At 41.7% G+C, this 22,309-nt stretch overlaps 1 protein-coding gene and 1 non-coding gene across 2 annotated transcripts in view; both read right to left on the bottom strand.

Moving 5' to 3' along the window:
- Positions 1 to 22,309, bottom strand: part of KCMF1 (potassium channel modulatory factor 1) — a 116,293-nt gene that overhangs the window by 69,270 nt on the left and 24,714 nt on the right. The window lies entirely within an intron of this gene.
- Positions 5,441 to 5,686, bottom strand: LOC118845194. The gene has a single exon (XR_005010059.1). It is a non-coding gene; the product is annotated as a small nucleolar RNA SNORD17 (small nucleolar RNA).

Raw genomic sequence — 22,309 nt, 5'->3', positions numbered from 1 at the left:
TCATGTTCCCCTGGTACGGAGGAGCATGGGCAGATGATGAGAAGGGTGCATGGCTCCATCATACAGTGGCTCCTCCTCCCCCTAATCCTGGCCTATGTTATTGTGCAAGATCATCATATATAAGGATTGCATTTGGATTTTCAAGCTCCATCATTTGTTCATGTCTGGTTAACCCAACAGCACTGCCAATTCTTGATTATCCACTTCTTTGGGGTCTTCTTCTGGACCACAGTATCAAGTCCAATGCTATCTATGTAAATTCCAAAGACAGGTCAGTAAGTGTAACCCCCTTAAGACATGTTGGCCAAGTTCGTTCAACAGTCTGTGTTTTCAGTAAATGATTACAATGATCCTGATGGGAAGGCGCCCCCCTTCTCAGAAAAGAAACTGAAAACACTTCAAACCAGTTATTTCACAGGCTCCCCAAAGAGTTTCGAACACTACAGCAGTTACTACCTAGGCTAATACTCGAAGATATTATATTTAAAGTGAGCCCATGTGATTTAACACTACCACATCCTATAGGAAGGTCTTTTAAAAGAGAAATGGGTGTGTGTATGTGTGTGGAGACTATGGTGGGTGAAACAAGGTTGGCAGAAATAGGGACACTGCCATCGTGTCGGTTTTAGGATTTATTTGGGTATTTTTTGCTTAGTTATACCTTGTTGTTACAAGGAAGAGTTCTTGGGGGCAATGGAGGTATTGGGAGTGACAGCAAAAAATTTTAAAAACCCATCAATAAAACATTAAAAACCAAAAATCTCCAAAACTATAACGGATTAAAAAGGTGGCATTAGAATGCAAACTCTTTGAAGGCAGGGGCTGGTCAAGTTTTCTAATTGCTCCTTCACAAAATCTTTATGAAATATGCTTGTATACTGAATTTTAAAAACAATCACTCTCATGAAGAACCAAATGTTATTCAAGTCTCCTGATGAGGTGAGGGACACTCATCAAAGATAACCGCAAATTTCAGAAGGTGGGAAATGAAGTCCAGTCTACCTCCTTAACATGTCCAGCCTATGTCTCCCTTCTCTCCACTCAATGACCATCCCTGGTCAGCCTTGCATCTCCCAGACTATTCCAAGAGCTTCTTAACTAGTCTCCCTGTTTCTACTCAATCACCTTTGCAGTCGACCTTCCACGAAGTTGCTGAAATAGTCTCCCTAAGGTAAGCTCTAGCCACGTCACTTGCCTATTCCAAAGAACTTAGGATAAAACAGAAACCTCTCAGTCTAAGAACTTTTAAGGCCCTCCACAATCTGGTTCTGACCCACTCTCAGCCTTATTTCTCATTACTCTCCTTCACAAACTTTTACACCCAGCACAGTGCCTGGCGCACAGTGTGGATCCTTAATAAATTCTCAACAACTCCCATCTTTGCTTTGCAGTATCCTTATCTTCAGTCAAGGCTCGGCTCAGCTGCCCCCACCTTCCCTGACAATCCTCCTCCTCCAACTACCTTCTGTTTACTTACTGTTATACATGTCGGGTCACCTCCAATAGAACAGAAGTTCCCTGGGAGCAAGAACGGTTTCATTTTTATCTTTGTATTTCTGGAATCTGGCACACTGTCCTACACACACGGTTGGCAGCTCATATGGCTTTTGAAAAAAAAAAAACGGCTAAATAGTGGCAGCACAGAGACACAGTGAAAAAGACAGACAGACAAGACAGAAGGCAGCAGCCCAAGTTTCAGGTGAAAGATGAGCACGGTTTTGGCTATACTGAGTTTGGTGCGATAGTAAAGTTGGAGAAGGCCTGAGTCAGAATCCATGCAGCTGGAGATGACTGTTTTAACTTTAGAAGGGATACTGGGGATGAAAACATAGATCTGAGAGTCATCTACAAAGGAGTGGTAAAATGCGAATGAGAAAGTACTCTCTCTTCTCAATAGGGGTACTAGCTACAGCAGCCATAGAGGCACACAGGTAGAGTAGCCATATCTAGCCACTACCAATATCTTTTCCTGCGTGAAAAAATATCAAGAGTTTTCCTAAGCCAGTGGAAAGGTGATGTGGCACAGTGTTAGGTCAGGAGTCAGAGAACCTGAGTTGTAATTTTGATTTTGTCACTTACTCTGTGACCATTGGCAATTTACAACTTCTCCGGATTTCATCAATAAAACGAAAGTTAAAGCAGATCACCTCTAAAGGCCCTTTTAGCTCAAAAACTATAATCTCACAATCTGCAACAAGTAATTCAGTGTCAGAGGTGGGATATGAACCCATGTCTACCTGATTCCAAACCCGACACAGCCTCACACTGCCCTGTATTACTTCTAATGTAGTCCAAAAAGCTGTATCAAGATGGACTTAAATAATAACCAGAGTTGACTCAAAAACAGATTTTAGTTTGTGGCTGGCTCTCAGATCTTTTTGTTTTTTGTTCTACTTCTATCAATTCCGTATCTGCGTTTGCTTTTTGTTCCTAATATGTCGTACTTGGTTCCTATGAAATTCTATCAGTTCTGGTATACCTATCTTCCCCAATTTTTCAAGCTAAAATATTATTCCTATGTTCCAGAGTATCAGCATTCAAGCAGAACTGAGAAGTATCTACAAATCTGATGAGCACAGTTAATCCTAGGATAGCTTGCTTTCCAATTTTATACTCAAGTATATACTTGTTTTATCAATAACTTATAATTCAGCAGTTCAGTGAGTTTTAGAGCTGAAAGGGATCTTTGCTATTATCTACTTCAATTCCCTCATTTTATAGGTTTGGAATACTTGAGGCCCTAAGGGGAAGTGATTTTCCTGCCATTATCACACAGTTAAGAAGATGAGAAAGCATTCAAACTCAGGCTCCTTGAAACCAATCAATCAATAAACATTTATTAAGTGCCTACTATGTGCCAATCACTGTGTTAAGAGCTAGGGGTACAAAAAGTGGTAAAACATAGTTCCTGACCTCAAGGAACTTATAATCTAATGGAGGAGACATGCAAACAAATATAGAGAGAGCAAATTACATACAAGAAAAATAGGAAATAATTCACAAAGGGAAGGCACTGGAATTAAGACAGGTTGGGGAAGGCTTCCTATAGAAAGGAAGCCAGGTAGGTCAGTAGTCAGAGCACAGAAAGGAGCCATTCCAGGCATGGGGAATAGCATGGGGCTGGAATGTCTTGTCCATGAATGGTCAAAAGGCCAGTGTTGTAGGATGAAAGAGTACATGTTGAGGAGTGAGGTGTAAGAAGACTGGAAGGTAGGAGGGGGCTAGGTGATGAAGGGTTTGGAATGCCAAACAGAACATTTCGTATTAGCTCCTGGAGGACACAGAAAGCACCACTAGTGTTTACTGAGTGGGGGAGGTAACATGATCGGATCTGCATTTTAGTGGTTGAATGGAGGATGGATTGGAATGAGGAGAGACTTGAGGCAGGCAAGCCCTACCAGCAGGCTCTTGGAATAATCTAGGTGTAAGGTGATGAGGGCCTGAACCAGAGAGATAGCAGTGTCAGAGGAGAGACAGAGGCATATTGAAGAGATGTTGCAAAGGGAAAACTGATACAATTTAGCAACAACTTGGATATGAGGGGTTAATAGTGAGGAATCCAGAATGACTCCTAGATTGAGTCTATGGGCCTAGAATAGTGTTACTCTCTACAGTAATAGGGAAGGTAGGAGTGGGGAGGGTTCAGGGGGAAAAACAATAAAATTCTGTTTCAGACATATTTAATATAAGATGTCTGCTGGACATCCAGTTTGAGATGTCTGAAAGACAGTTGAAGATGCAAGACTGGAGGTCACCAGAAAGATTAGGGTAGGAAAGGCAGATTTAAGAATCATCCATACAGAGATGGCAATTAAATCCATGGGAGCTGATGAGATTACCAAATGAAGTAGTAGTATAGAGGGAGACGAGAAGAGGACCCAGGACAGAACCCTGAGGGACACCGATTTTTTTCCTTGTTCAGTTGTTTCAGTCATGTCTGACTCTTCATGACCCCATTTGGAGTTTTCTTGGCAAAGATACTGGAGTGGTTTGCCATTTCCTTCTCCAGGTCATTTGACAGATGAAGAAACTGAGGCAAACAGGGTTAAGTGACTTGCCCAGAGTCACACAGCTTGTAAGCACCTGGTACCATATATGAACTCGGGTTTTCCTGACTCCAGGCCTGGCATTCTATCCACTTCACCACCTAACTGCCCTTCACCTATGGTTAGAGGACCTGATCTGGAGGAGGATCCAGCAAAGAAGACAGAAAAAGGGCAGTCAGAAGATAGAAAGTGAATCAGGAGAAAGTGGTGTTCTGAAAACCCAGAAAGATGAGAGAATCAAAAGAGGAGTGTCAAAAGTTGCAGAGAGGTCAAGGAGAATGAGGTCTGAGAAAAGACCACTGGATTTGGCCAGTTAGGGATCATGAGTAACTGAGAGAGCAGCTTCAGTGGAAGCCAGACTGGGAGGGGTTAAGAAGAAAACGAGGAGAGAAAGTAGAGGTACTGATTGTAGAGGAGCTTTTCCAGTTTAGCCACAAAGAGTGGAAGATATACAGGATAACAGAGAGGCACAGACTGAAAATAAGCGAAAGAAAGGGGATGACAGAGTAGGCAGGATGGAACGGAACAGCATGGACAAATACAGGGCTTAGCCTTGGTAGGGAGTAAGGTCACTTCATCATAGGAGATGGGGTGAAGGAGACAACAGATAGGAAATGAGGGAGAGGGAGTTCGCAGAGAATGGCCTCAATTTTTTCTGTAAAATACAGGGCAAGGTTCTCAGCTGAAAGAGTTTGGAGGTGAGGGAAGAGTCAAGCGAGGTTTGAGGAGGGATAAAAAGATTTAGAAGAGTTGCTCTGAGAAGTAGGATAGTGAGTTGATAAGGGAGGTATAGTAAGATTGCCTAGCTGGAGTGAGGGCATGTGACCTAGTCAAAATCAAAGGTTCTTTTCATTGTAGCAGTATGCTAACAGCAATAAGTCATGTAAAACAACGTGTACTGCATGTTTATGTATGTTTTCCATTAGGTTATTATAATAAATTCAAAGGAAGTTTAATTGCTTGTGACTATCCAATGGGGATAGGGACAGGCTACTTGTGGCATCAGTGACCATCAGTTATATTATACCATTCAGATTTATTCTCATCCCTTTACTCTTCCCTCTGTCCTTCTTACTGAATCTGGAGTCAGACCCATCTCTGGTGCTTACTACCAGCATAACCTTGGGGAAATTCCTAGGCCTAAGTATTCTCATGTGTAAAATAAAGGTTTTGGACCACATGGCCTCCAATTATGATCCTATGAAGTTTTTTCTTCTGTTATATTTTGTGCCATCCAATGGCAACCAGAGCCTAGTCCTTACGTACTGCTGATGGCACTGAGGACTAAAGAGGTTTCTAAATCTTAGATCAAACTAGTAAATGTTCCAGAAAACTCATAGCTGAGTTGTAAGTTCACTAGTATAAAAGGGTATTAGGCTCCAAGGCAGTAGTATGTGATCAGACGCCCATCATTCATCTTGGCAAGAGGAAACCTCCAACAGATGAGGTTCCACCTCTGCTGACACCATACATTCCTTCGTAAACGCCACCACCTACACCAACTGTCCACAGTAGAACACTGGAAGACTGCTGGGCATTTGGAGACTATGGCACAGAGTTCCTAAAACAGGAACCTAGCACTACAAGAAGGTTAGCGTATAGTGATCTCAGAGAATGGATAAACTTCGTCATCATTTCACATACAGAACAATCCAAAGAGATGTTCAATCCACTTCAAAGAATAATTGCTAGCCAACAATTTCTGGAAATAGCTACGATCAATAAAAAAGTTAAAGTAAGTACTGCTAAGATGCTTTAACAGTAAAGAAAAATCACATTTCAAATACATTTTTTTTAGAAAGAGTCCAATTAATTACACTCAAATTTGAAGCCATGGGGGCTCGTAACAGTTCTCATATATACAGCTGCCAGGTGGGAAACAAACTATTTGCAGTTTATCATTCTCTTTGCCTTTGTTTACCTTTATTGATGTAGAAAAGTTGTACTGGGCCACAAATTTTCTTTTAGACTTTTTGCATACTACTATCTGATCTAAGCAGTGTGCTGTACTATTGCCCAACTCTATATATAGAGCAATAGGAACCAGAATGGAAAGTATTGGGGGGCACTCCGTACTATTTCTGGCAACCAATCCATTGAGTTTTTCTGATTTCTCATTTTCTATTTCTTTTGTACAGAAAGGCCCTTTGAATAGTTAATCAATAACCAAATATTTACTGAGCACCTAGGAAGGCTAGGAAGGAGAAAATAAGGAGACAGAAAACAGTATAGAACTTAGTTCTTGTCTCAAGAAGCGATCTGTTTAAACAAGGCACCTCTACACAATCAAGATAACTAAGGATAGGAGGAAGTCTGTAAGTATCAAACAACAGTAAAAGCAAAGCATGCCCCATTGGCCCATGGCCCCACTGGTATTCTCAGGAGATGAATGTCAGTTAACAGAGCAGAAGACTTCACAGAAGAGGTAGAAGGCAAATTGTCTCTGAAGGAGAGGCTGGGTAGGGACAGTGAGTATCAGCTTGTCTAGAGCAGAAAGTTCATATTAGGGAGCAGAGGCTCCTAAGACCAGTTGTAAGGGTAAACTGGGGCCAGTTTTTATACGAACTCAAACGCCAGTCGAAGGATTTTCTTCTGTAGGCAATAAGTATTCACTCAAGTTTTCTTGCACGGAGTTACCTCTTTTGACCCTTCCTTGCCACTCAAATAGCCACCACCCTAAATCAAGGCCTTCACCATCCCACACCAGGACTATTACAATAGTCTCCTAATGGTCTCCAAAGCCTCAAGGCTCTCCAGACTCCAAACCACAGAACTCCCAAAGTGATTTTCCCAAAGCACAGTTCTGATAATGTTACTTCCCTACTCAATAAATTCTAAGTGCTCCCATCACCTCTAGGATCAAATAGAAATTCCTTGGAATTTAAATCTCTTTACCACCCAGTCTAAACTTACCTTTCCAGACTTACTACACACTGTTCCCCTTCCTGCCTGCTAGGGTCCAGCCTAGCTCTCTGAACACAGCATTCACCTCTGGCCTTTGCCATGGCAGTCTGGCATGATGAAATACAGTTTCCTCAATTATAACTCTTGGAAAGAATCCCTCTTTTTCTTAAGGATGCAGCTCCAGAATCATCTACAGGAAACTTTTCTTCATCCTGGCTGCTAGTGTTTTATGTTCCCCCCTTCCCCCAACCTATTTATTCTATATATACTTATACATGGACATGTCTCCACAATCAAATGTCAGCTCCTCGAGAGAAGGGATTGTTATCTCCCCAGCACCCCACACAGTACCTAACACACTTATAGAAAGGGCTGAATGACTGACCCAAGATACTTCCCCTTTCTTGGAATGCACTTCCTTCTCACCTCCACCTCCTTCAAGGTTGTTTCACAGAGGGTTTGTAAGAAGGTAAGTCACAATGATACTGACTATTCCTGGACTGGAGTGAGCTGCAGGAAGGAGTCTGATGAAGAGGATGAGATGGGGAATCTGGGCAACTTTCTTACCCCCAAGTCATGGACTTCAATATGTACTGTGATGAGGATGCTGAGTATATCTATTTAAATGTATGCATAAAAATATGCATGCCCCAAACAAATATATACATTCTAATAATTAGCCATGTCTCTGCTACCCTCTCCTTGTGACATTACTGAGGCATGGCTATTTCCTCACTTCTAACAAAGAATGGACCTAAGAAGAGGCAGTGTTGGAAAGGGGAGTGGGGGACCTAGGACCCATTCCATATCTGAAGGGGGATGGATTAGATGATCACTAAGGTCCCTCCTGGTTCAGCTTCTAAGTACTGGTTTCTGTTGAACAACCATCAGTTCAGGCCACCAGGGTGACAGGCCTCACTGTCAAGAAAGTCTTCATCCTTCTATTTGTAACACAGAGAAAATTCCAGTCTGCAAAGTTAATCGCAAGCCTTCAATACTTCAGGTAATTTGACAAAAAATGTAATTCTCTATTCTATCAATCTCCTTTAGTCATGCTAATGAAAGTTAAAGAGTCATGGGCTGGAGTTAGGAGACCAAACCCTTAATTCTGTTATGGCCACTAATGAGCTGGGGCACCATGAGCAGGTTTTATCTTTCAAATGAGGATGACATACAACAACACAGTTGTGGTAAAAATGAAATAAAACAACAGAAGGAAAAACACTTTGAAAAACTGTCACAGATATGTGGTTTTGACCTTTCAGCCATACATCTATGAGCCAATGAATACAGTAAGCCTATACATATATGTAATATCTCACTAATGTTCAAACTATTACTTCACAACTTTGTACAGGAATCAATCAAAATAAGTAGGGTACAAGAAAGAATTCCTGTCTCATATCTGCAGTGTAACAACTTTGATATCATTAATTCATTTCCATGCATGGACCCATTATATGTCTGTAATAATTCTGATCCTCCAAATAAGGCCAAAGTATTTTTCATCTTGAAGAAAAGTCCTAACACCACCATCAATCTAGGTCAGTGGTGTCAAAGGCTAATAGAACCAGGGTCATTAATCCATATATAAGAATCCCTGAGGGTCTTTACAATGTTCATATTATCCATGTTTTATTGTATTTTTGTTTATTTTGTAAATATCTTCCAATTACATTTTAATCTGATTCCAGAGCACTTGACAATGTTGAGGGCTCCATGTTTGATACCTCTTACTTAGGTTATTAAGCATCTTTTCTCTCTCTCTCTCTCTCTCTCTCTCTCTCTCTCTCTCTCTCTCTCTCTCTCTCTCTCTCTCTCTCTCCTTTACTCCAAGTGATTTGTACCAACACTGGCATGAGAGAATTTTGAGCTGGGTGGACTTCTAAGATCATCCTAGCTAACCTCCTTAATCTGCAGATGAGGAAATGAAAGATTACATCATTTGACTAAACTTACCTGGTAGAGAACCCCAGTCAGAGGACCAAAGTCTTCTGAACTCCCAAATCAGTTCTCTTTCCATTGTACCACATTTCCTAACACAAAAATCTATAATTTTACATTAGCATAAATTTTGAGAAATAGCTCATCAAAGTGAATGGACAACTAGTTCATTTCTTATCACCAAGACTAGGTACAACGAACTCACAATAGTATATACAGCTCGCAGTATCAAGGTTTTCCCCCAATCTATTCTAAAATCCATTCTGCTAATGAGGACATAGAAAAGTTTAAGGAGAAATTTTGCATAAAAGGTATTTTGACAAGTCTGTCCTTCTACTGCTAAAATCTCTAATAAAAATGTCATTTTAAATAGAGGTACAAAATATAGCTATGTAGCAATTATATTTGAATGTGTATATAATGTGAAATGTTAGTAACATTTAAAAGGCTTCTCTGGCTCAGGTCCAGCCAGGTCACTCCCTGGCTCCCCAGTCCTCAGTGGTTGTTCCCTAGTGACTCCGGGATAAAACTGTGCAGTTTGGCTTTTACAGCCCCTCCATGATCTGGCTCCCTTCCAACCTGATTTCACTTTGCTTCCTTGTGTGTACTCCGTCTTCCATTCAAACTAGTCTAGCTGTTACCACAAATGAACTTGGCGTATGCACCCTTCAGCACAGAGGGGCATTCCATCTTTCCAGTATGGAATGTGCTCCTTCCTCATCTGCCCCTCTCAGAATCCTTATACTTATCTTCCTTGGAAACTCAGCACAAGTGCCACATTTTTGCTATCTTAACACCCTCCCCTCCAGCTCCAGCCCAAGCTCTTTCTCCCTCCGGGAGAACAGGGGCTGTTTCTTTTGTGTTTTTGTATTCCCCACTGTCCTGAGGCTTGAAGTAGGCATTTCCTGCCTACTTGCTGAATTCTTGAAACATAAGTTTCAATTGGGATGATCATACATACATATTAAGAGTACTGGGGTGAATAAGGGTAGAGGTATAAGCACCCCCAAACTTCAGGAGATCTTGGCTATATGTGTGAAAAAGGCAAGGCAGCCTCAATTTCCTACCCATTATGTTGTACCAGAAGCGAGCGAGACACACCACAGAGTGTAAGTTTTAAGTGGAGAATTTATTAGCCGGAGGCCATTGGGGTACTGCACCACAAATCAATGGCCATGTGTTGGGGTGATGGCTTGGCTTATATAGGATATGTGGGGGTACAGGGTGGGGGGGACAGGAACAAAGGTCCTGGCTGATCAAAAGATTCAGTCAGGTTATTGTACTAGTGGGATAATCTCATTTACATTCCTTGAGGGATATCTGCTAGAAATGGTCTGCCAGGTTATCCTTCAGTGGGATGGTCCTATCTATTGACATTCCTTGGTGGAGTCATGGAGTCCCATGGGGTTTGCTAAATGCCAAAGATATCTGAGTCCATTCTTTCTGGGGCTGCTTGTCAGTAGCTAGGGGTTTCTTAGGGGTTCCTAATTTTCCTTGTATTACAATTAATCAGAGCCTGATTGATGCGGGGGAAAATGAGGCAAACTGTTCCATCCCTTCATTTCCTCTATGTCAGGTCTTAAAACACCTGAACAGTGCTTTCCTTCTTTCCTCCAGGTGACCCCTTCTTCTGTCAATGCCAACACCAACTTCTTTACTTGTGTCCTTGATCTATTCTCTCCCTTCACTTCAGGAAGCCTACCTGAATCATCCTCTCCTGTTCACACCTTCCAGCTTCACTTTTCTGTTGGTTCTTTCCCTGACAAACATGAACATGCCCAGGTCTCTCTCCTCTTTAGAAAGCTCTTGGCCTCGCCATCCAGTCAAACTACGGTACTTTACACGGCTGCTTCCTTTCAGCACCAAGCTCCTACAAAGAGCTGTTTACTCTCCTGGCCTCTTCTTCTTCACTCCTACTCACTTGTCAGAGCTCACCACACCATTAAAACTGCTCTCTCGAGGCTGCCAACAATCTCTTAACTGCTGGATCCTAAGGTCTTCTCTCAGTTCCCAATCTGTCCTTGATTGCTCTCTAGCTTTGGAAACTACTGCAGGGTCACCAAATCACAGAATTTTAGAACAGATGAGGAAACTGAGGCACTAAGAGGTTAAGTGACTTGCCCAAGATCAAAATGCCAGCAAATGGCAGGGGCAAAATTCAGACCGAAGACCCCTGACTATTCCGGTGCTTTTCTGTTAAATGACACTGCCAATCTCTCTCAGATACGTTCTCATTCACTGACTTTGCTGACACTGCTCTGTTCTGGTTGGAATGCAATCTAAACCCACCTTTTCCACAGAATTTTAGAACCTGAAATGACCTGAATGGCCACCTAGGATCAGAAATCATCCATTTAGAGATGGAGGAGACCTTAGACCACTTCAAATCACGCCCCACCTCCCCCCCCTGCCCCCGCCCCACACACTTTAGAGAGAAACAGCATGAACTGCGAGGCCAGAGTCAGAGCCAATGATGGTCTCGGACTGGGTCTGAATCAGGTCTGACTCCAAGTACAGCAGATTAAATCACTATTTCATGCTACCTCATCTAGTCTAACCCCAATCTTGGAAAAAAAAAAAAAAACCCTCCACAACACACCTGATGAGCCGAGCCCCAGCTCGACCTCCTCTAATACAGGGTTCGGAACCCTACCACCTCCAATGCAGCCCACGTAGCCCATCCTACTTTTCGGAGAGCATCTTCCCCCAGCAGTAAGCCTAAATTTACTTCTCTACAACTTCTACTCATTAATAGTAGCTCAGCCCCCCAGGACCAAATAGAATAAATCTAATCTCTTACATATGACAGCCTGTCAGATATTTGAAGACAGCTATCACTTCCCCCTAGGTCTTCTCTTCTCTAGGCTAAACACGGCCAGTTTTTTCAATCAATCCTCAAATGTGGGATTTGAGGCCCTTCATCACACTGGTTTCCCCTCTGTCACTGTCGGAAGATGATCATTTTCCACATTCTGAATGCCCTTCCTAAACTGCGGTGCCCAGAAGCTATCTGACTAGGACAGACTACAGAATTGCAGACTGACGTGGGACGTCCAACCTCCTTTACTCCTGGAAGCTTAAAGTAGCCCAAGATAGTACTAGCCTTTTTGACTGCCGCACCTCACTAATGGTTCACATTGAACTTGTAATACCCTAAAAACCTGAGCTCTGATGCATTCTGTACTTACGTAGCTTTTTTTTTAACCCAAGTGTTAATAGTTTACATTCATCCTTATTAAATTTCAGCATATTAATCAGTCCAAGGTTAAGATCTTGTTAAGATCCTTTCGAGATCCTGACTGTCATATAGTATCCCTCTGGGCTGTGTGCTACCTTCAGCATACCATCTATGCCATGGTCATCGATTGGTAAAATTGTTAAACAGCATACAGACAACCAACCGCAGATCCCTGGGGGTCCTCCACTTGAGAACTCCTCCCAAGCTGACATGCAATGATTAACAACTACTCTGGGTCTGTCCATCCAACTGGTTCCAAATCCATCTAATTATACCATCATCTAGGCCACATCCATCCCTCTCACAAGAGTTTTGAGAGACTTTATCAAACGCTTTCCTAAAATCTAAGTAAACTACCTACTTCACTTCTCTGACCTACTATTCAGTATTCCTGTCAAAAAAAAGTTATTCTGACAGGTCTTGTCCTTGATAAAGCCATACAGGCTTTTTTGCGATCTCTTCCTTTTCTAGATGTTCATTATCTCTCTAACAATATATCAGGGTGGTGCTAATGATCAAAGTCAAATCTACTAGTCTGTAATGTTAACTCTATCATCTTTCCTTCTTTGAAAAGAAGAATATTTGCCTTTCTCCACTCTTGCATCCCCTCTCCTATTCTCCATGACTATTCAAATCTCATTGACAGTGGCCCAATCATCACAGCAGTGTTCTTCCAGTACCCAAGGTGACTTGAATTCATCTAGGCAGCAAAATGTTCTTTTACTATTTATTTGTCTTAGGTATTGACTCCCTAGTATCCATTTTTGTTCTGTTCCTTTCCAATGCAAAAGTCATTCTCTTTGGCCGAGAAATCAGACGCAAAATTAGAGGTGGGCCGTTCTGCCTTCTTTCTCTCTGTCATCTGTTATCACTGTTCCATCCACTCTGAGCAACAGGCCTTGTCCTTTCTTTGATCCTCCTCTCTTCCCCATATATCTAATTTGCCCCTCCCCTTCTGTTTTCTTAGCTTTTCTCACTGGCTCAGTTCATTCTGAACTATAGCACCTGACATAATTCTTAGGGTTGTGTGGAATTTTTTTTAATAACTTCTGTCTTCTGCAGATATATTTTAAACATCTAAGTGGTTAGCTTATTCTACATTCATAGCTGTCTCTTCAGGTAACTCATTTTTTTGTTCTCATTGGGACTAATCCCCTTTGGGTATTCAAAATTTTAAGTTTCCCATTCCTCTTGGACTCTTCCTCTACAGTATTTTACACCATGGGATCCTACCTACCTTTCCTCCAAACCCTCTGAAATCTTTCCCAGAATGTCTTTTACTGGTTCACCATCCATTTTTCATCCCCCGCCCCCAATCTACCCCTCTTTTATTGGTAGAATACAATAAACTTTTATTAATCACCTACTATATTCCTGTTAACAGACCCACCATCCTTCCAGTTATCGAGGTGCAATATCTAACCGCCATCTGTGATTCTTCTCTATCACTCACCTCACGTATCCAATCAGTTACCAAGTCTTGTTGTTTCTCTCTCCATAACATCTCTCATGTTGATCCCCCTTCTCTCCACTTATACAGCCACACCCCAGTTCTGATCCACATAAGCATTAAGCTTGATTATTCCAGCAGCCTTCTAATTGGTCTCCATGCCTCTCCTTCACGCCCTACTTCAATCTATCCTCCACTCAGCTGCCAAAGTGATTTTTCCTAAAGTGCAGATTTGTGCAAATTAAAGCAACTATGAGGTTCCAATTCATACCCACTAGCCTGGCAAAGATGCAAAAGAGAAAAATGACAAATGTTGGAGGGGCTACAGGAAAACAGGCCCCTTCATGCACTGCTGGAGAACTGTGTAGCCATTGTGGAACGCAATCTGGAAGGGTCCTGTATTTATGTTCCCTTCACTATGTCCAAAGAGTTACTCCACTGGGCAAACGCCTGGACCCAGCTACCCCCCAGAGATCTAAGAAAGGGGAGAAAAACCTACAAAGAGAAAAATATTTATTGTGGTTCTTTTTGTAACAGCCCCAAACTGGAAACAGGGTGGCGGTGGAAGCCTTCCTATTGAATGATGGCATATGAACACAATGGAATATTATTGTTTCATAAGAAATGAAGAAAGAGATTGTTTCGGAAGAAGCTGTGAAGATGTCTATGAACAGATATAAAGAGAAGTATAAAAACCAGAACAACTTTTATAACATCAGAGAGAAAAACTTGAAAAGACTTGAGAACTCTAATTAATGCAACAATGAACCACTAGTCTAGACGCAGCACACTACTCACTTCCTTGCTAGAGAGGTGATATCACAAATCTAAAATGCGTGGACATATATTTTCCAGCATGATTAAGGTACGAATTGTTTGCCATATTACACATACATGTTTACGATGAGGTTTTTGTTTCTCAGGCTTTGTGGTTATTATTATTGTTACTGTCTGTTGGTATTGTTTAAGGCAGGAAGAGAGGCTGTGGGAGGGACAGATTATGAAGGCGTGCAAAAATAAACAGACTGAGAGAGTACAGGTTGGACTGGCCCCGTCACTGTAGCCCACTAAAATGCCAGGGAACTCCTATTATCTCCAAGACCAAATATAACCTGCTCTCTTTGCAATTCTTTGCCTATTTCTTCTCCAGTCTTCTTCTACACAGGTTCTCTTCAAATACTCTAAAGTTCCACCAAACTGGCCTACTCATGGTTCCTCATGCAACAGTAACCCCAATTTCCATCCCTTTCCACTGGCTGTTCCCAATACTCTTCCTCACCTCTGCCTCTCAGAAGGTCAGATTTTTACTTCAAGATTCAATTCAAGTGCCCCAGGCTTTGTCAATCCTTTCTAGGGCTCTTATCTTGCATCTAACTTATGTATACATATGCCGGCTCCAGCATTAGAAAGTCAACTCCTTAACACCAAGGGCTTTTTCTCTGTAACCAGAGTGCCCAGCAAAATAGTAAATGCTCTGTAGCAAAAAGCCTAATACAAAGTAAATACTAATAAATAAATGCTTTGATTAACACGGGAATGTGTGTTGTAACTACACATTTGCAATGGCTTTGTTTTTCCAGCCTTCTCAATGAGTAGAGAGGGGGCAGAGGGAGAGAATTTGGACCTAAAAAGAAAACTGAACTTCAAATAACTAAACAAACAAACAAATGGACAGATCGGCTGCTTCAGCAGGGCTGTCCAGCCAGGTTCTTCCCAGAACTCCCATACACTGTCTCTCCCACACCCTGATTATCTCAGTTCCAATACCACAGCTCCATAAGCAGAATTTCTTTCCCAAACTATAGTCTCGTACCCCAAACTGCCTTTGGGACATTTCTCAGTAATTGTTCCAGTGGCACAGCAAACTTAAGAAATCCCCAAGAGAACTCATTTCTCCTCCTAAATTCACCCTTCTCTAAACTTCCCAACTTCTGTTGATCATGGAATCAAAGATCTAGAGCTGGAAGGGGCCTCAGAGGCTTCTAGTCTGCCCACTCACTCCCTTTTAGAGATGAAGGAACCAAAGCCCAGAGACATCAATTATCTTGCCCAAGGACACAGAGCTAAGTGTCAGGGGCAGAATCCCAGCCTACAGCCTCTGCCTCTACTATATACCATATTACCATCTGCACTGCCACCTACTACCTGTGAAACAGTGGGCAAATGATTTTACCTTTTTGGGCCATGGTTTGTTTATGTGAAAAACAAAGCTATGCATTCGACACCCTCTCCCACTCAGAACCCATGGTTCTAGGATATGCCCAATCTCCTCCCCCCACCTTGTAACCTTGACTTTCCTCTCATTCTCCACTTTACATACAATTAGTTACCAAGTCTTGGCAATTCTACCACATCTCTTTCATCTGTTTCCTTCTCTCCATTTATGCACCCTAGGCCTCTCTTTGCCTCTCTTCTGACTATTATAATCATCTCCTAATAACTGATCTCCTAGCATTCAATATCTCCTTTCTCAATCCCAACCTCCCTACAGCTGTCAAAATAACTTGTAATCCTCTATCACTTTCTTACACAAAAACCCTGAAATAGTTTGTTAGGTTCCTCAGCTAAAATAAAAACTCCTAAGCCTGGCTTTTCACATCTACCTGGTCCAGGCTGATTTCACACATTAATCCCCTTCACATACTCTGCATTCCAAACATGAATGGCTCTTCCCTAAATTCAACACTCTCTCCCTCTGTGCATTCGCATAAGCCTTGCCCATGCTGGCAGCTTACTCTCTCCTGACCTCTTCTCCCCAGTGACATGGGCCTTTCTGCTGCTCCTCACACAAAATACCCCATCTCCTAACTGATTTATTCCCCATCCCTGGAATTCTGTCTCTCCAGATCTCCACTTCCTGAAGCCTTTTTCAGTCATTCTTAATCTTAGTGCCTCACCTCCGATTCATCCTGTACATATTTTGTTTGCACATTGTCTCCCCCATTAAACTGTGAGCTCTTTTGGAGTACTTTTTTTTGGGGAGGGGTGCTTTTTGTGTATCAACAATGCTTAGCCCAGCGCCTGACACATAGTAGATGCTTAATAACTCCTTAGTGACTGACCTCCAACACTAAGAATCCTTGATTCCCTCAGCCAGGATGCCTTTCTTTATTCCCCTGGCTTTTAATGGTCTCTCAATGAAGCTGTATTTACAACTTCATGTACATGCTACATTTCCCAATAGAAGGGATGGATGTTCCTTGAAGGGAAGATATTCTTCTTTGTACTCCCTATCGCAGTATATGCAATCTAACCAAATATCTGTCAAATAGGATTGAATATTTACTGAAGCAACAATCTAATTCCCGTACCATACGTGAAAACATTCAATAATTACCTAAAAGATTCCTGTCTTATACAATGGAGAGATCCTGAGCGCCTGGGCTCAAAGCCCTGCCACCCAGTTTCTTCATCTGTAAAACGGAGGGGTTGGAACTGATGGCCTCTCAAGCCCCTTTCAGCTCCACACCTAGGATCCCAGGATCTATCATCAGGCAGCTGGGTGGTCCAATGGACAGAACACTGGAGCTGAATTCAAATCCAACTTCAGGTACTTAGCCAGCTATGTGACACTTCTCTCAGCCCCGATTTCTTCATCTTTAAAATGGAGGTAATAACAGAACCTACCGTACAAGGTTCCTTCGAAGACAAAGGCGATGACACGTGCAAAGTGCTTTGCAAACCTTAAATCAGCCTCTACCGTCTCTTCCAGCTCCATAACCCAATAATGTAGCACGTTTCCTCTCTCTCTCCCAAGGGAGAAGACCTCGGAAGTATCTGAACAAACAGACCTCACCCCATCCAAAACATTTTCAAGAACATCATTTGGTTTTTGTTTTCTGGGGCCCACAATGTTTCAAGGTACAGTAAACAAGCAGCGATAGAAGTGATGACAGGAACATGAATTTACTAGGGAGACCCAGAAAAAAGGCCACCTCCCCAACCTCCCTTAAAAAGCATGCTCCAGCCACCAAGAGTCAAGACAGCTTTGCACCTTCCTGCAATCTCCCAAAGGTCCCAGGAAAGGTTTATTCTCCTCTGTATCCTGAGGCTATCATTCCTCCAGTAGCTTAGTGGATTCTGTCCCCAAAATCAGGAAGTCCCAGGTTGCAGTACAATTTCTGACACACCCACCACCCAACTGAGCCGGACTTTGCCTCCAACTACCCTCTAAGAGGAAGTACTGATTTGCATGGTCAGAGGGAGTTTCCTCCAGGAGTCCCAGACACCAAGGAATTTACACAATCTCTACCCTGTGCACCCTTTCCCCTCCGCTCCTGTGCCCAGGACCTGAAAATGGGAATTCCATCCCAGCCCAGAGTCCTCCATTCCCCTACCTATGTTACACTAGAACCCTGAAGACAAACAGGGAGACACTTAGCAGCTCTGAGGCCGAGAATCGGGTACAGCCACTCTTTTAACACAACGCTCTACCACCCACCTCATTGATTATTTTTTCAAATTGATGCCCACTATAAACAAACAAATTAAGCTATGGACACAAAATTGTAACCTGGAGGCTGAAAATCATTATAAAACGATTTACTTTCAAGCAGGTACTTAAATATTTCTGTGATAAATCCACACAACCATACGGTAATTTCTCCTCCTAATGGTAAAAAATGATAACAACGTGTACACAAACAACGTACTTCTACCATTTGATCAAGAAAGGAAACTTGGGCCCAGTTTTCTTAAGAACTCAAAATGCTAAAAAAAAAAAAAAAAAGACAATTTTCCTTTACTAATCTATTTATGTAACGATATCCCAATTAAATTACTAAAAAATTATCTTGCTGAGTCAGAAAAATAATAACAGGGTTCATTTGAAGGGCAGAGGGTCAGGAACTTCAAAGAAACTAGATTCAGTAGTATCAGACCTTAAGCCATATTATAAGGCAAGCAATGGTGAAGTGTGAAACTGAATAATTCTGATTATTTTAAATTAAAATTTTCCTGTATAAATAAAAATTGGGAGAAAAACACGTAGACAATCTCTCAAGACAGAATGTGGTTGGGTCAAAATATTGTTGTGGTCTAGGAAATGCTGAGCTGGTGGATTTAGAAAAATATGGATTTGGCTTTAAGAAGGAAGATGCCCTCCACCTTCAGAAAAACAGATGAAAAAAGGAAATTGGCATAATGCGGTCTTACACATAAGTGTTTGAGTGTATATGGATATCTGTTCATATTTACACGAGTGTGTGCATGAATATATGTGTGGATCCCTTTGCTTAATTATAGCCTTATTTGGGGGAGGGAAGGGAAAAAAATAAAGTAAAAAGTACACAGCAGAAGACAAAAGGAAACATACAAGAAAGCAAAGCAAAGATGGCCAGCTTTGAAGATAATGTACGGTATTTATTATATAGGTTTTCTTGAAATGGAAATTTATTCCTTTATATAGAATCCTCTCTTACGTTCTGCTGTATACATGGCAATTTTTTTTCTTTTCTTATTTTGTATTTAAGTTTAAAATAATTTTAAAAACTCAAAAATAAAAAGAACTCAAAATACTCTTTCAAGAACAGCTCTTCCTGTGTGTGTGTGTGCATGTGTGTGTATCTATATCTATCTATCTATCTATCTATCTATCTAAGCTTAATTGCAGCCTTGGGGGGGAAGGGGAAAAAAAAAAACACAGTAAAAAGTGCACAGCTGAGAACAAAACCAAACCTACAAGGGAGCAAAGAAAAGCCAGACAGCTCTGAACACAATCTGTAGTATTTATCGTATAGGCTTTCTTGAAATGGAAATTTATTACTTTATATATTGAATCCTCTCATGTTCTGCTATACACATGGAAATGTTTTTTTTTTCTTTTCTTATTCTGTATTTAAGTTTCTTTCTTTTTTTCTTATTTGGTATTTAAGTTTAAAATAAAAAAATTTATACCCCACCCCCCCCAAAAAACCCAGCTCTTCCCCTAGTCATAGTGCTTACTGTGATCACAGAATCTTAAAGCTCGAAGGGCACTCAAAGTTTCACTCCATCAACATTTATTAAATACCTGCTGTACAAAACTTGATCTCAACAGCCCAGAATCAGGAATGACAAGGACACAAATACCTACAGTGTGAGGAAGAAAGAAAAAAGTACAAGGGAGAAATCACTTTTTCTGGGGGGAAAGGAAGAAAAGAGGTAAAGGCATGGGGAAACCCCCTGAACGAGTATGTCAGAAAGAGAGGACGTGCCAAGAGCAGGAGGCAGAGAGCAGCCCAGCTTTTCTAGAAAGCTGAATACATGAAGAAGCAGTAACATGAGAAAAGGCTGAAAAGGTAGGTGGAAGCCAGGATGGTAGGAGACCCTAAATGCTAGAATCAATCATTTATACTTTATTCAGGAAGCAATGAGAAGCATTCTGAGAGGACCACATCAGCCAAAATTCAGGCTTCTCATTTGAAAGATGAGGAAACCAACCTCCAGACACATGGCTTCACTTGCCCAAATGCATACAGCTAATTAGCTACAGCTGCCGTATTAGAACTCAGTTCTCCTGACAGTTGGGTGCTGTTTCCGTTATCTGACTGCTAATCTCAGAAGAATAAAAACCAGATAAATGAAAAATAATGCCTTGAGAAATTCAGAAATTAAAAACCTATGTGTGGGAAAATTCATTCTTTGTGAAAAAAAAATGGAATGTATCTCAAACTCTAGAAACTGCCAGTGCTAGTCATAAAAAGGCATAACATAAGTGAGCTTCATGAAAATCCATTGAATCCATGAAAATTCATGATTAGAACATTTTCCCCCATTTTCTTTTTAGTTATATAACCAAGGCCAGGTAGAAGGACCTGGGGATGTTTAGCTTGGAGATGAGAATACTTAGGACCACATGGTAACTCTCATGCGGAAGAAGGGTTAGACTTGTTTTGTGTACAATACACAAAATTAGAAGAAAAACAGATTTCTGCTTGAAGTAAGGAAAATAAAAACTTCATTAGTAATTAGAGGCACTCCAAATTGAAGGAGGCTGTCTTGAGAGAGAATAAGCTGTTTCTCCCTAGACCCCCTAATGATATAGCCAGCAGTGGCGGTTAGACAGCATTCCTGTTCAGGTAGGAAATGAAGCAGGTGGCTGCCAAGTTTCCCTGCAATTCTTCCTTTTTTTTTTTCGGCAGGGGGGAAGGTGGCGCAATTGGGGTTAAGTGACTTACCCAAGGTCACACAGCTAATAAGTGTGACGAATGTCTGAGGCCAGATTTGAACTCAGGTCCTCCTGACTCCAGAGCCGGTGCTCCACTCACTGTGCCACCTAGCTGCCCCTGCAATTCTTGATATTCCAGGATATGTTTCTGTCTGTCGGTCAGTCTTTCTAGCTATCTGGGCCTAAGCAGGCTGAAAAGACAGAGGAGGAGCAGAAGTACACTGCGCCATCAAATACTTGTGGGTAAGAGCTCACAGGCAGCCGCCCAGGGTGTCAGGAGGCCTCTCACCTCCAGCACATGTTTGGGAGGACATGGACCAGAGGATTGGCAAGCATGGATGGTTTGCAATCTGTTTTGCTGGAGGGAACTCCCAAATTGATGAGATCCCAGATCCATCTGAGTAGGAGATCTATCTAGGAAGGCTTCTTGAGCTTTGGCTCGTGGCACAGGATTTTTCTTTGGCATGAGGAACCCTGGCTCACTAAGTCAAGTTCCATATAAAATGTTTAGTTCCATACATTTTTTGGCATACCGAACAGGAACTTATGCTGCAGTATGTATCCTATTTAATGCTTTTACCAAACAACTTCAAATGAAGACAGAGAGGGAATGCTTATCAAGGTAGATCATGACAGAAAACTAGCCAGTTCTGATAGCTCTTATAACTAACAGCTAGAGGCAACAAGATGGCTCAGTGGATAGAGCACTGGGCCTGGAGTCAGGGAGGCATGAGTTCAAATCTGGCCTCTGTCACTTATTAGCTCTGTGACCTTGGGCAGGTCACTTAACCCTGTTTGCCTCAATCCACTGGAAAATAAAATGAAAAACTATTCCAGTATCTCTGCCCAAAAAAACCATATTAGACAGCACTGTACAGGCAGCAGTGGCATGCTGTGGCTCACAGGGTCACGCAGAGTCGGACACGACTGAATGACAATAACTAATGGATAATGAGAGAACCAGGCTTAAACTCAAGTTGACAGCTATTTCTGTTACCTCTCATCTTGTTAGCTGTGGTCCAGCAATCCAGCCTGTCCAGATCTTTAAATTAATCTAAATTCTGCTATTCAACATATCAGTTCAGTTTTGTGTCATCATCAAATCTGTGTGTGTGTGTGTGTGTGTGTGTGTGTGTGTGTGTGTGATCAGCAAACTGGAAATACAGGTTCAAAAACCTAAGTATGAATCAGAAAGGTGTGACCTTAACTTCCTGTGAAAGATTTGGGAATTTTATTTTGCTACAAGCTCAATGAAACCACAATTTGACTTCACTGCTAACAAATCTCCTCACAAACTAATGACAGGTACAGTTTCCAAATCAAAATAATAGTCCCAATATAAACTGCATTGGCCAAACTACGCTAAGGACACAACTACTGTTTGGGGATGCCACATTAGAGGATGTTTATAAACTTAACAGGAAACAACCAGGATGGTGAAGGGTCTGAAAATCAGGTGTCATGAGAAAAAGCTGAAAGAACTAAGAATGTTCTGCCTAGAGAAGGGAAGGTCAAATGTGGTAGTTATCTTTAAAATACTCGCTGGGCTTTCACCATGAAATGAGATTAGATTCTGGAGG

Source organism: Trichosurus vulpecula, chromosome 3, assembly GCF_011100635.1.
Source record: "Trichosurus vulpecula isolate mTriVul1 chromosome 3, mTriVul1.pri, whole genome shotgun sequence".
Classification (NCBI taxonomy): Eukaryota; Metazoa; Chordata; class Mammalia; order Diprotodontia; family Phalangeridae; genus Trichosurus; species Trichosurus vulpecula.
The sequence above is the reverse complement of the archived record's forward strand: the minus strand, read 5'-3'. Positions and strand labels throughout refer to the sequence as shown.